Source organism: Polypterus senegalus, chromosome 2, assembly GCF_016835505.1.
Source record: "Polypterus senegalus isolate Bchr_013 chromosome 2, ASM1683550v1, whole genome shotgun sequence".
Taxonomy (NCBI): domain Eukaryota; kingdom Metazoa; phylum Chordata; class Cladistia; order Polypteriformes; family Polypteridae; genus Polypterus; species Polypterus senegalus.
The window spans coordinates 85,211,377-85,226,403 of NC_053155.1; the positions used below are offsets into that span (position 1 = coordinate 85,211,377).

At 37.1% G+C, this 15,027-nt stretch overlaps 1 long non-coding RNA gene across 1 annotated transcript in view; it reads left to right on the forward strand.

Annotated features, from left to right (window-relative positions):
• The first annotated feature begins 4,323 nt into the window (after positions 1-4,323).
• The window catches only part of LOC120524227, a 47,752-nt gene continuing 37,048 nt past the window's right edge, over positions 4,324-15,027 (forward strand). Inside the window, exons 1-2 of the long non-coding RNA XR_005632779.1 lie at positions 4,324-4,466; positions 10,914-10,931. This is a non-coding gene — a long non-coding RNA (uncharacterized LOC120524227). The remainder of the gene's footprint in view (positions 4,467-10,913; positions 10,932-15,027) is intronic.

Below are 15,027 nucleotides of genomic sequence, written 5' to 3' on the forward strand. Positions count from 1 at the left end.
ATCAGACAATGGAATGGGGGAGGAAGGCTCATGGCATGTGTGCTGGTTTTATAAAATTAAGCCCACAACCCAGATTCTTTACACTGTGCTTTCCTACAGATGGCAAAGTTCAGCAAGGGAAGTGGGCAGTTTTTACAGTCTAGTGGCTTTGACCATTGCCCTGAACTCTTTACAGTGACACAAGGTCACTTCAGAGAGAGGAAGCAATTTGTAGAAGGGGCACCAGTCATATGAAGAAAACTCTGTTATAAGAGTATAGCTTACTTGTTGTTAAGTTCTTATCTCTCTATATATTAATCTCCTTTTATGACCCCTTAAAGTATTGTCTTCTTCCTACTATAATTAAGTGATAATAATAATAAATACTTTTTTACATTTTAATAGTGCTTTCCTCACTTGAATCTTTCGAAGAGGTTTACTGAATCATATAGGGGCCACTGGACAATCATGATCTTGAACTCGCCCAGCCACTCCTTGCCTTATTACTTGATGATTTGGGAATGGGGAATGCAATGATCAATGAAGCGCTTTTAGCCTCTTTAATTAGAGAACTATCACTTCCTGATATTGCATTTTACAAATTGCTATTTTGGTTTTTAGATATCCTTTAATATTCTCCAAGATTTTTATATTCTACTTTTACAAGGATGGGTAAATTCAGACTTTTATTTTATAGTAAAGGCATTTTTTTATTGTGCACTTACATTAGTTACATATAAAGGGGCATCAGTAGATGTCTTACATAGTTACATATAAAGGGACATTATTAGATGTCTTACTGGATTCTTTTTGATATATCTACCATAATAGAAATCTGTGTGTCTGTCCCATTGCTATGTCTCTGACATTCCAAAAGATGGCACATCGCCAATATTAACACTGCTTTTACCAATCCCTTGCCAAATAGCATAAAACAAAGTTGCATGCATTAAATCGTACACGTGCAGACATTAATGTTGAGGTCTATGATGATTGATTAGATATCAACCTGTCTTAGATGGGTAGCACAGCTAGTATTTACATAATAAAACAATGATCTTATGAACAATAACACCATCATCATCTTTCTCAAACCGACTTAATCCAATTCAGCATTGCAGATCGCCGGAGCCTATTCATGTACTACTCAGTGAAAGCAAGAAACAACACTGTGCAGGGAGCCAGTCCAAAGGTGGTGCCCATTAACACACAAACAATCGAGAAAACTTCAGTTCAATAAACAATAGTACTATCATCATCATGAGCTGTTGATGGGTAAAACTTTAATCCTATGAACAATACCACCATCATCATCATTCTCAAACCAGCTTAGTCCAATTCAGAATTGTACATCGCCAGAGCCTATTCAGGTAGTACTAAGTGCCAAGTAGGAAAGAACACTGTACAGGGTGCCAATCTAAAGCAGTGCCAATTATATACAAACAAACAAATAGGGAAAACTTTGTCACCAATTAATCTAACAAGCCTATCTATGGGAATGTGGTTGGAAAATGCATGCAAACTCGACACAGATGATGGCTAAGACACTTAGCAGCAAAACTAACCACTGCATACGATGCCACCGTTAACTGCATTATAACTGTTTTATGTATTCACTATTTTTACCATTTGTGTAAAATATAATTTTAGAACATAATATTTAAGCAATTTTCTTTACTGTTTTACTTTTTTAAATAGTGATCAAGTTATATGAAGACACATCAGCTAAGAATTCTCTTCAATATTGCCTTGAAGTGATTAGCCAAATAGAGTACAGATTCTAACTTAAAAAAGAAACACTTTGGTCAGCACAATTTTCTACATTTTGCTTAATGTATAAAAACCAAAGGGCTCTATAACTGAACATTTCACACCCTAGAGCAATTTTACTTTAATAACCTAAATAATTAGCCTACAAAATGTTTTAAAATTATAAATGAATTAACTTTGTTAGCTTTAAGCAATGAAACATTAGCTTTTCTATATATTATTAACAACACACATACAAAAATTAAATATCAAGGAAAGATTTTGAAAATGTTGCATAAGCAGACATTTTTTAATCATGATGGCTCTGTTCATTATAGGCAGATAAGTGAACCAATGAATATATGAAAAAAAATCCAGTTCAGTTGACAATTTTGCCAAACACAGCGATTTGGAAACTTTTATACAGACAGATAAATTTGCAGATGTGCAGTCCCAATACTTAGTTGCCTTTGTATTTTATCACCCATAGGAATTTGCAGAAATATCATACTTCAGCAATTTAAGACGTATAACCCCATTTTTAAAGGAGACTAAAACAATTGGTAAAGAAGAGTGAAATATCCAAGTACTTGTAATGTTAGATGAAGATAAGTATACATTCAAACAGAATACTGTGATTCTGAAGGAAGCATGTTTCACTTTTATTTGAAATGCTAATTTTTTTTTACTCTTTTTTGTAGGTCGTGCAGGAAACAGACGTGAGTTAATTACAGAATTTTTTACTTTGCTCTAATTAATAGTGATATCATTTTTATTCTGGTTAATTTTGCATAGAAATATTTATTAGGACAATCTAGATGAAACCAGACCATTCAGCCCAACAAAGCTCGCCAGTCCTATCCACTTAATTCTTCCAAAATAACATCAAGTCTAGTTATGAAGGTCCCTAAAGTCCTACTGTCTACCACACTACTTGGTAACTTATTCCATGTGTCTACGGTTCTTTGTGTTGTGGTCAAGTGAGAAACGACAATTTCAAAAGGATAAACATTGAGACGCCAACCCAATCGTTCCTGTTTAATCCAAGGAAACAGAAAACAAAACAGGAAGTCTATGGCACAAATTTGAAAAAGAAATAAAACAAAGTAGGAAAGTAGTTAAGGCTCAGCAGTTCGTTTCTTCCTTGAAGGTCACAACATAGGAGCTCTGTCCTCCAGGGTGCACTGATCACAGAGTGACGCCTCCTTCTGGCAGCAGATTTACAGATGGGAGACCAGAAAGGGCAAAGTCAGCAGCTCTCACTCGGCACTTCGGAGGCAATGAAAGAGGACACGATTAGTGCCAGTGCCCCCTGTCATCCTGGTATGGTATTACTTACTTCAGATGAGCCCTGAGGGCAATCTACTGACGCACGTGCATGAGAGTTTGAAAAAAAAGTCCTAATTTTTGTGCGATATTTGCCCTTTACGTTTCCATCAGTGACCCTGTGTTCTTGATGAACTCATTCTATTATCCCAGATAAATCAAGTTTACTGTCAAATGTAAGTTTAACAAGTATGGGATTTAGATTTAGTGTGTGGTAGTAGACAGTATTTTTTATTGACTTCAAAAAATCAATATTATTTAATTCACTACATAGTACATAAAAGGATTTAGACCTCCCTGAAACCTTTTTAAATTTTAAGTTTGTTCAAGTTCAGACTTCTAAATGAAATATTAGAAGGTAAATTACTGAAAATAGTGGATGTTGACCTATTGTTTTTTTGCTCTGACACCCCTAAATGATTCTTTGCTTAAATATGGAATGGCCTTTTTTGGTTAGCCTTTACCAAAAAACTGCATCAAGAACATAAAAGAGCATAGAATACAAGTTATTGGAAAGAATGAAAGACCGCATTTGAGGAATGGAAGAAAATGAAGCTTTCCTTTGAGCAAGCCAGTTAATACTCCTTGATTTCTGATCATTCCAACAAATTGGTAAAACACCAGTTAAATGCTGGAGATGAGCACTGTAGATACGGTCAACTAAGCAAAGATAAAATGACTAAAAAGAAAGCCATGCAAAAGTAAGGAACAACGTAAAAAGGGAGAATGATAATATCACAAAATTAGAAGGGAACACCGACAAACTAAACAAAGCAGACACTCATGTCCGAAAATATGTGTATCTTCCATTCCAACTGGAAACAAGGGAAGTGCAAATAATACAGTATAGTCACAGAAGAGGGGAAATAAGAATCATACAGGAAAAAATCTTAAACTTCACAGGTAACATTAAAGAAAGAGGGTTGGGTGTTTTATCTGGCACACAATGTATGGGATTAGATCTCCTAAATATACTGTCACATGGTAAGACATCAGTGTATAATGTTTCACTGCATGTGGTTGTCATCTCCTGAGGATAGCTTTGAAATGTCAGCACTTTTCACTGGTTAGCAGTGCACAGTGACCTTTCTCCAAAAGTGCATGTAATGTTTATTCTAAGATGTCAGTAATAGCCCACTTCATACCCTTCTCAGGCCGCTGTATTATATAGACCAGGAGATGCACAATGTTGCGGCACTGGCATGAGTCTATGTCACATAGTGACACTTGTATCATTAGTCACTGACGTTTTATTCAAGACTAATCTACCAGCTGTATAAGAAAAACGATCAGCAACAACTATAGGCCAGGAATGAGTGTCATGGCAGATAATGGGGAATCAGCTAAATCGTTACAGTGGGACCTGGACAAGCATGCAGACTTATGAAGATTTGTGGCAGAGGAAATGTAATGTATGTAAATATAAAGTATTGCACGTGGAAAGTAGAAAGCTTATTTGAATACATGATGTAAGATTGTATATTCAGATCTGCTTTTTATAATTATGCCTCACGAGAGTAATCTAAGTACCAAAGTAGACTTGTCACTGTCTATTTCAAGATAGCGTTTATGCATAACTTACAGTCATATGAAAAAGTTTGGGAACCCCTCTCAGCCTGCATAATAATTTACTCTACTTTCAACAAAAAAGATAACAGCGGTATGTCTTTCATTTCCCAGGAACATCTGAGTACTGTGGTGTTTTCCGAACAAAGAGTTTTAGTGAAGCAGTATTTAGTTGTATGAAATTAAATCAAATGTGAAAAACTGGCTGTGCAAAAATGTGGGCACCCTTGTAATTTTGCTGATTTGAATGCATGTAACAGCTCAATACTGATTACTTTCAACACCCAATTGGTTGGATTAGCTCATTACGCCTTGAACTTCATAGGCAGGTGTGTCCAATCACGAGAAAAGGTTTTTAAGGTGGTCAATTGCAAGTTGTGCTTCCCTTTGACTCTCCTCTGAAGAGTGACAGCATGGAATCCTCAAAGCAACTCTCAAAAGATCTGAAAACTAAGATTGTTCAGTGTCATGGTTTAGAGGAAGGCTGCAAAAAGCTATTTCAGAGGTTTAAACTGTCAGTTTCAACTGTAAGGAATGTAATCAGGAAATGGAAGGCCACAGGCACAGTTTTTTTGTTAAATCCAGGTCTGGCAGGCCAAGAAAAATACAGGAACGGCATATGAGCAGGATTGTGAGAATGATTACAGACAACCCACAGATCACCTCCAAAGACCTGCAAGAACATCTTGCTGCAGATGGTGTATCTGTACATCGTTCTACAATTCAGTGCAATTTGCACAAAGAACATCTGTATAGCAGGGTGATGAGAAAGAAGCCCTTTCTGCACTCACGCCACAAACAGAGTCGCTTTTTGTATGCAAATGCTCATTTAGACAAGCCAGATTCATTTTGGAACAAAGTGCTTTGAACTGATGAGGCAAAAATTGAGTTATTTGGTCATAACAAAAAGCGCTTTGCGTGGCGGAAGAAGAACACCGCATTCCAAGAAAAACACCTGCTACCTACTGTCAAATTTGGTGGAGGTTTCATCATGATGTGGGGCTAGTTCAGGGACTGGGGCCCTTGTTAAAGTCGAGGGTCGTATGAATTCAACCCAGTATGAACAAATTCTTCAGGATAATGTTCAAGCATTAGTCACAAAGTTGAAGTTACGCAGGGGTTGGATATGCCAACAAGACAATGGCCCAAAACACAGTTCGAAATCTACAAAGGCATTCATGCAGAGGGAGAAGTACAATGTTCTGGAATGGCCAACACAGTCCCCTGACTTGAATATCATCGAAAATCTATGGGATGATTTGAAGCAGGCTGTCCATGCTCGGCAGCCATCAAATTTAACTGAACTGGAGAGATTTTGTATGGAAGAATGGTCAGAAATACCTCCATCCAGAATCCACACACTCATCAAATCTATAGGAGGCATCTAGAGGCTGTTATATTTACAAAAAGAGGCTCAACTAAGTATTGATGTAATATCTCTGTCAGGGTGCCCACATTTATGCACCTGTTTAATTTTGTTATGATGCATATTGCATATTTTCTGTTAATCCAATAAACTTAATATCACGGCTGAAATACTACTATTTCCATAAGGCATGTCATATATTAAAAGGAAATTGCTACCTTGAAAGCTCAGCCAATGATAAACAAAAATCCAAAGAATTAAGAGGGGTTCCCAAACCTGTATATATGACTGTATATAGCACATTTGTTAGGTCTCTCTTGGAGTACTGTGTAGAGTTTTGGTCTCCATATTACAAAAAGATGTAGTGGTGCTAGAGAAAGTCCAGAGAAGAGTGACTAGGCAGACTTTGGGTCTGAAAGGAATGAGCTAAGAGAAAAGACTGAAGGAGCTGAATGTTTCAGTTTAATCCAATGGACATTAAGAGGTGTCATGACTGTAGAGAATTAGTACAGGGGATCCTGGCTGTCATTTTATAATAAATTCTTCAACATGAACACAGGGACACAGCTGGAAATTTGAGGATAAAGTTTGCACAAATATCAGAAAGTTTTTCTTCAGGTAAAAAAACATAGACACATGGCAGAAATTCCCAAGTAGTGTTGTATCAGAGTGTAGGACTTTAGGGACTTTATCGACTTGATGTTATCTTTGAGAATGTAGATGAATAGGATGGATGACCTTGTTGGGCTGATATTGTTCTGATATTATAATGTGTGCTCCTACCCTGGATCAATAAATCCTTTATGCTGGGTTTCCTTACTCATTTGACTTGTAGAGCAATTCTCATGCAAATTGGACCGCACATTCTGTCTGCAATTTTATTTTATATAAACTGCTCAAAATAATTAAAGGAACACTTTGAAAACACATCAGATCTCAATGGCAAAAAGAAATCCTCCTGGATATCTATACTGATATAGACTGGGTAATGTGGCTAGTCCAGTTTGCCAAAATTTAATTGCAGCAACTCAAAATTGTACGCAGCACTTTGTATGGCTCCTATGTTCTTGTATACATGCCTGACAACATCGGTGCATGCTTCTAATGAGATGACAGATGGTGTTGTGGGGGATCTCCTACCAGATCTGGACCAGGGCATCACTGAGCTCCTGGACAGTCTGAGGTGCAACCGGGTGGCATTGGATGGACCAAAACATAATGTCCCAGAGGTGTTCTATTGGATTTAGGTCAGGAAAGTGTGGTGGCCAGTCAATGGTATCAGTTCCTTCATCCTCCAGGTACTGCCTGCATACTCTCACCACATGAGGCCAGGAATTGTCGTGCACCAGGAGCCACTGTACCAGCATAGAGTCTGACAATGGGTCCAAGGATTTCATCCTGATACCTAATGGCAGCCAAGGTGCCTTTGTCAAGCCAGTAGCGGTCTGTGTGACCCTCCATGGATATGCCTCCCCAGACAATCATTACCCACCACCAAACTGCTCATGCTGAATGATGTTACAGGCAGCATAATGTTCTCTATGGCTTCTCCATACCCTTTCACTTCTGTCACGTGCTCAGAGTGAACCTGCTCTCATCTGTAAAAAGCACAGGGCACCAGTGGTGCATCTGCCAATTCTGGTATTCTATGGCGAATGCCAATCGAGCTGCATGCTGCTGGGCAGTGAGCTCAGGGCCCATTAGAGGACATGGGGCCCTTGGGTCACCCTCATGAAGTCTTTCTGGTTGTTTGGTCAGAGACATTCACACCAGTGGCCTGCTGGAGGTCATTTTGTAGGGCTCTGGCAGTGCTCATCCTGTTCCTCCTTGCCCAAAGGAGCAGATACTGGTCCTGCTGATGGGTTATGGACCATCTATGGCCCTCTCCAGCTCTCCTAGAGTAACTGCTTGTCTCCCAGAATCTCCTCCATGCCCTTGAGACTGTGCAGGGAGACACAGCAAACCTTCTGGCAATGACATGTATTGATGTGCCATCCTGGAGAAGTTGGACTACCTGTGCAACCTCTGTAGTGTCCAGGTATCGCCTCATGCTACCAGTAGTGACACTGACTGTAGCCAAATGCAAAACTAGTGAAGAAACGGTCAGAAAAGATGAGGAGGGAAAAATGTCGGTGGCCTCCACCTGTTAAACCATTCCTGTTTTGGGGGTCATCTCATTGTTGCCCCTCTAGTGCATCTGTTGTTTAATTTCATTAACACCACAGCAACTGAAACTGATTAACAACCCCCTCTGCTACTTAACTGACCAGATTAATATCCCATAAGTTTCATTGACTTTATGCTATACTCTGATTAAAAAGTGTTCCTTTAATTCTTTTGAGCAGTATATTTTGTTTAATCCAGGATATATTCAGTTTTCAATCTTAATATAAAATGTGGAAAGTGTGTGGGAGAGATACAGAATTGCATTCTTTTTGGAAATACTACATCTGAAAAGTAGACTGAAATATTTTCTGGCTGGATACAATCCCACTATGTCAGGCAGGTATACAAACATATTGTTATGAGTACTGATTGAAAACATAAAGTGGAAAAAATAGTCTCTGCTTTTATTTTCAGTGTTTGGTCATGCACTGGGATGGGGGATGTTAATAGAAGGACTATATAACAAAAAATAAAGAAAGAAAACAACATATCTTTATCTGCCTCAGCATAGTCCATGAATATTAAATTGATCTGCATTCCACATTGTTAAAATAAAATTCTGGCTAAAGAAACAAATCTATCCATCTACTGTCACTTTCAAACTTGCTTGAATCCAGTGCAGTAAATCTTTTGAAGTACTGTACAGTATTTGAAATGTGAAACACAATAAAAAAATGCAGCTTTGTGGAATTTTCTAGGATTATAAATGGTATTATCTGTTGATTTATTTGGTTGCATTTCTTGTTCGCAAACACACATAGCTCATGCTGTGTTTCCTTTTGTCTGAGGACTTCCCTGTTTTTGAAAGCAGGTAGGTAGACGGGGTATCATTCAGTGCCTGTATTAGTTTCATTGCTTCTTTAAAGCACTTGGATCTGTTGTACAGTGACTTGCAGTGAGGTTCATGGCTGCTGGGGCACTGAGTCCTTCAGAGTGAGATTTACAAATATATGAACCCAAAAGAGCTTAATCACTATTCAGTTGGCAGCATGCACATTGACTACTGGTTATGTTTCATATTTAATCAGCATTCTTTATATACACATAGGTAAAGTTCATATTTGGCTAAGAAAGAATGTTACATTTATAGCGGCGAGAGAGAGAGAGCGGAGCATAGCGCATTTGCTTTGCACCCTCCATGTGTTCTAAATTTGCTGTTGCAATTTCACAATTCACACTCATTAAATACAAATGACAAGTATGGAGTAGTGTAAAAAAACAGATTTCAATTTTGATCTTCATTGAAATATTTAGTTGTTTTTCAAAACTTAAAGGGTAACAAGAAAGAATATTTCATTTAAGGTCAAAATTTAGTTTTTAAATATTGGATTGTTTTTTTCTGAGTCTGATCCCATTTTTTATAAAACTGAAAACTGTTTATGGCTTATCCTTCTCCACAAAAATCTCCGTCACTTTCTTGTAAAAGTCCAAATTTTCCTCTAGTTTTAAAAGTCTTAATTTTCCTTTTTGGCAGGCAGTCGGCACAAAAAATTAAAATAAACGGACTGCTTAAGTGCACTTGACTTTCTGATATCGCCATCTTATTGGCTCCCAGAGCCTCTGCTTAGAAGAACAGCAGAAACAAGCACCTGTTGGGCTCACATCCACCCTGTTCGGTGCGGCACGGTACTGTCTGCCTCACCTTGTCTCTTTTCACTGTTATTTTATGTCCGATTAGCAAGACTGAATATGTCACAAACATTCATTAAAGATATTAGCCAGCCTGTGGATTATATTGGCAACATACAGAGAGACAGAAACAGACACTCTCCAATTGCATGCTTCAACCCTGTGTGTGATGGAGAGTGCAGTCCGAGGTGAAGTGAGGCTTGTTGCTACTGCAACTCACGTTTCACCCCTGTATTTGAATAGGAAATGCGCAAATTCAGTGATTTTGATTATAAAAATGTTCAAAACTATTGGAATCATACAGAAAACAAATTTATAGCACAGACCAGTGGACACATTTGTTTTATTTTATCATTATTAACTTTTTTTTACTTTGCCTCCCCTGACCACACGTCCCTACTGCTGTATGAGCTTATATGTTCTTGTTTATTGACTCGGACTTAGAAGGACATACTGCTAAGTGAATTGGAAACTCCACACTGAATGTGAGTTTGGGTTGTCTGTGCCAAGCAATGAGCTAGTCATTTCCAGAACTGGTGTTTGCTACCTGCCTTTTGATCTGTGACTCATATAAAAAAATAGTGGATGATGAAAATGTAACTTTACATGGATGTTTGACAGCTGTAATTACAATAGTGGAATTAAAGTTATTAAGCAATGAGTATATAATCCCATCAGTTTCACTGATGCAGCATTTCTGGATTCTGTGGGCTACAGTCAGGATACATACAGTACATATCTAAAGTGAAGCTTATCAGTGTTCATTTCATTGCATGCGTAGAATTAAGCTTGGATTGAATGCTAGGCTGTCATATCAATCAAAAGAAAACTCTTGACAGTGAGAATGAATGAATCAGTCACAGATTATGACTGAATAACTGAATAACCTTTTATTATTTTAATATCTCTTAAGCATATACTGTATATACTTTACTAATGTGAATGCACTGTTTCCTTCACTAAAATGTAAAATGGAAAATCTCTGAAGGCTCACCAATAAAATTGTACAATCATTGCAAACTTTTATAAAATCTTAGGTTTGGTGCAGTTTGATCATTGAAAACAAATGAATGTAAATTTATTCACAGATAGAAGGATGAGTCTGTAATGAGGTCTGTTTTTTCCTTTATAGGTCGATCAGGATTTCTACGTAAGTTTTTTTTTTTAAACATATATTTATAAATATTTCATTTTCATTTTAGTGCATTCAGTTGGCGGAGCAGTATCAGTGAAATTCAGATATTTGGATTCTTCTGAAGAATTCCATTATGTTTAATTTTAATCACTGACTTCTGCTTATAGCTAGTCAGGTGTCAATAAGATTATTGGGTTGCCTTTGTGTTGAACGCAATGCACTCTTTCAAAACTGATATATAATAGCTAAATTAACTCTTACTATTTTATGTAAGTAAAAACGATTTCCATATATAAACTTTAATTTTACACTTTGTGTTCCTCAATAATTCAAAACTCTACCTCTTTATAACACACAAAATGTGTCTTTGAAGATGTCTTAAAGGATACAATAGACAACCTACTTTAGATGCATATTTAGTTTGGGTGTTAATGATTTTTATTTCCGTATGAATATTAAGCACACCTCTGAGCACTGAACCTTTTTCAGTTTATATATAATTATTACATTTGTTTCATTTGGGAGAGTATAGAGGACTTCACTTTTCCTATTTAAAAATGGCACTATTTTATGTTTGTGAAAAATAATAAATTGAGGCTACTATTTTACCCACCTGAATCTGAAATAGGTTGTCAGTGAGCATAAACATTGCTGTCAATTATATCAGTCACATTCCTGATAGAGTAAATGAGCAGCTAAATAGATAATTGGACGATTAACTCTAATAAATGCCAGAATCTGAAAAACTGTTTTTATCTATCATTTGGGCGACTCAAATATGTGGCAGAAAATCAGCCAAGAGAAAAAAAAATGAGCGTTACTCACACAGAAAATCATCTAATGATGTCTGCAAATGCCAGGTGATTGGTGTGCTGCCCTCACTAGAATCTGATGAGGGTATTTAACATTTTAACAGGTTTCAGCTCATACCTGTTAATTATAAATAATAATGTCATAATATTTTGGTAGCGATTTTGATTGAATGGCTAGACATTCTGGTGTTTTGTGAAGATGTTTCATGTCTTATTCTTTAAATAACATTAACACTATCCTACAATGTTAATACTCTCTTATAAATATTACATACATACATCTGATCTTTGTAACTTTACTATTCCATGAATGATCTTCATTATTAAGTTAAAGTAAACTTACATTATACACTTAAAATCTAACTGGAAAAGTAGCCATCAGTGTCATTAAAATTTCACATTTAAATCAAGCAAAATGACACCTTTTATTGGCTAACTAAAAAGATTACAATATGCAAGCTTTCGAGGCAACTCAGGCCCCTTCTTCAGGATTACATCTTGCCTGAAGAAGGGGCCTGAGTTGCCTCGAAAGCTTGCATATTGTAATCTTTTTCAGTTAGCCAATAAAAGGTGTCATTTTGCTTGGCTTTTCTCTACATTCATAATGGCTAACACAGTACAAACACCCTAGTACTACATTTAAATCAGCAACTCAAATTTGAAGTTTATGCTCCTTACGTGAAACAAAAATTAGACTTTAAGATAAATGTGTGTTATTGGTTCTAGTCACAGCAAAATACTTTACAATTCTATGCAAAATCTTAGCAAGACACCAATATTTGATATTACATTCAACACCATTGTGACTACATGAGGACTGATTGATTAGAAAGGCTGTTTCAATGGAATGAAAGGTAGCAAATTTGCTCTTGGGCTACATCCACATTACAAGCCATCCATCCATCCAGCCATTATCCAATCCGCTATATCCTAACTACAGGGTCACGGTGGTCTGCTGGAGCCAATCCCAGCCAACACAGGATGCAAAGCAGGAAACAAACCCTGGGCAGGGCGACAGCCCACCACAGGGCACACACACACACACACCATGCACACACTAGGGTCAATTTACGATCGCCAATCCACCTAACCTGCATGTCTTTGGATTGTGGGAATAAACCTGAGCTCCTGAAGGAAACCCACGCAGACACAGGGAGAACATGCAAACTCCATTCAGGGAGAACCCGGGTTTCCAATTGCGAGGCAGCAGCGCTACCACTGCACCACCATGCCGCCCCCACATTACAAGCCTTATTGCTCAATTCAGATTTTTTGCTCTGATCTGATTTGCCCATATTGATGGTTCACAGTCATAAGTACTAAAGACCTGTACCTAACTGTAATGTGAACACATTTCTTCTCAGATACGGCATGCATACACACATTGATACATTTAATTTGAGTCACCAACTACAAAAAACATCAAATTTGTGAGACAATGGTACACCGTGGTATTGTGCCAATAGCTAGTGTGCACATCGCATTTTGCTCTGGAGGACAGCAAACAGTTCATCAGCTGTATATGATTAGGTCAAAAAGGCAATAAAAACCCCCAGACAGATAGCTTTTGCTGTTGTTGTAGCTATTGCTGGCTGATGATGACAATGCTCAGCCCGCACATATAGGCAAAAAAACACATGAATTCCAAGCTGACCGCTCTCATTCATGACACATGGCCACAATATGTATCTGATTTAGGACCACATATGAAAATGACTCAAATCTGATTTGAAAAGATCGAATTTATGTGTCCACACAGCCCTGAAAACATCACATTCGTGTCAAATTAAGGCCAAAAAAATGGATTTGAGTCACATCAGGCTGGAAATGTGAACATGGTCTACGAGTGCACACTTGCACATCCCCTCCACAAATTCTTGCCGTATGTTGCAGTCTGTAATGCTCCTCTTTTAACACTGACTTTGAAAAATTCTTGATGTTTTCTGTCATTATTTAACATATTCAAAAAAGATTACAGGAAGCCAGGAGTATTCTTATAGCTTAAAATGACAGCAGGAGAAAATATTAAATATAGTCCTATTTATTCAAACTATTATGACTTAATTCATACAGTTTAACATATTTTTCAATTTTCCTCAGAAGCCTACAATGCTGTCAGTTAAATTGAACAGCCCAACTTTTTTGTATGAAGTACTTAATCTTATTTCTTATTTTTCTTTACAGCTCCTTTACTAATTCCAGGTCTGTTGATGTTATTCTATTATACAATGAAAATTGAGTTTCTAAGTATATTGTCATAGTCTGGCTTTTTACTAATGTAAAGTGTATACGTAGGATTTGACCAAGCAGTAATAATTTATCAGGTTGTGCAATTATATTAATATACTTTTTTGGATGATTTGCCAGCTACAAGTACTGTTACAACAGAAAAGGAGACTCTCAAGACAGAATGCACAATAACCTCTTGGGACCATTAACTCAAGACAATCCATCCCCCAGGTGTTCCACAAAGACATACAGTATCTTAAGTAGCTTTAAGACATTTGTAAAATTTTGCTTTTACATATACAGAAATAATTCTTACTAATTTAACCTGCTCTACTAATTAATGGCTTGTGGTTGGCCTACATACCTCATACACTTGTGGAATTTGCACACCAATGTTGAACAAGCTTTCTTTACTGTATGAGGAGTTTTTTGAAAAACTGGAAGCTGAGGAAACATTTAAATACCACACATTGTGTGATGATATCTTGCTCTTTCATATTCTCTTATTTGTTCATCTTCTACTTCCACTTTGCCCTTAACAAGTACTGCCGAAGACTCCTATGCCCACCAACTGAATTCAAGCATCAGTTCCAGTAAAGCCCATTTAGCTTCCTGTCATATAACTTTGTATCTAGAATTGTATTTATTAGTTCACAGTAGAATTGCTGTTCTAATACACATTCATGATTTCCTCTATTTATCTTCTCATTTGGAATTAATATTTTTCTAACTAGTATTATTTCTAGGACTGTATGTACTGTGCTTCTCTTTCTGCTGTGTGCTATTGAACTTTTGTGAAGTACATTAAGCTCTCCAAATAAAATGTGTTAAATATATTTTAGTTCAGTATTGAACAGGACATTCTAGGTTCTTTGCTAACCTCTACCTAAACCAGTGAAAGGCAACCTTTTTCGAAAGTAGTGGCACACTAAGTCCAAAAATTTTCTTTTGCGGCGCACCTGAGGGACTGCCAATAAATAAAGTCGTAACGACACAATCTATGGACAATCGCCAATAAAAACAGTTAATTTTACAAGTTTGAAAGACATTTTATTAATAAAGGAATCAAA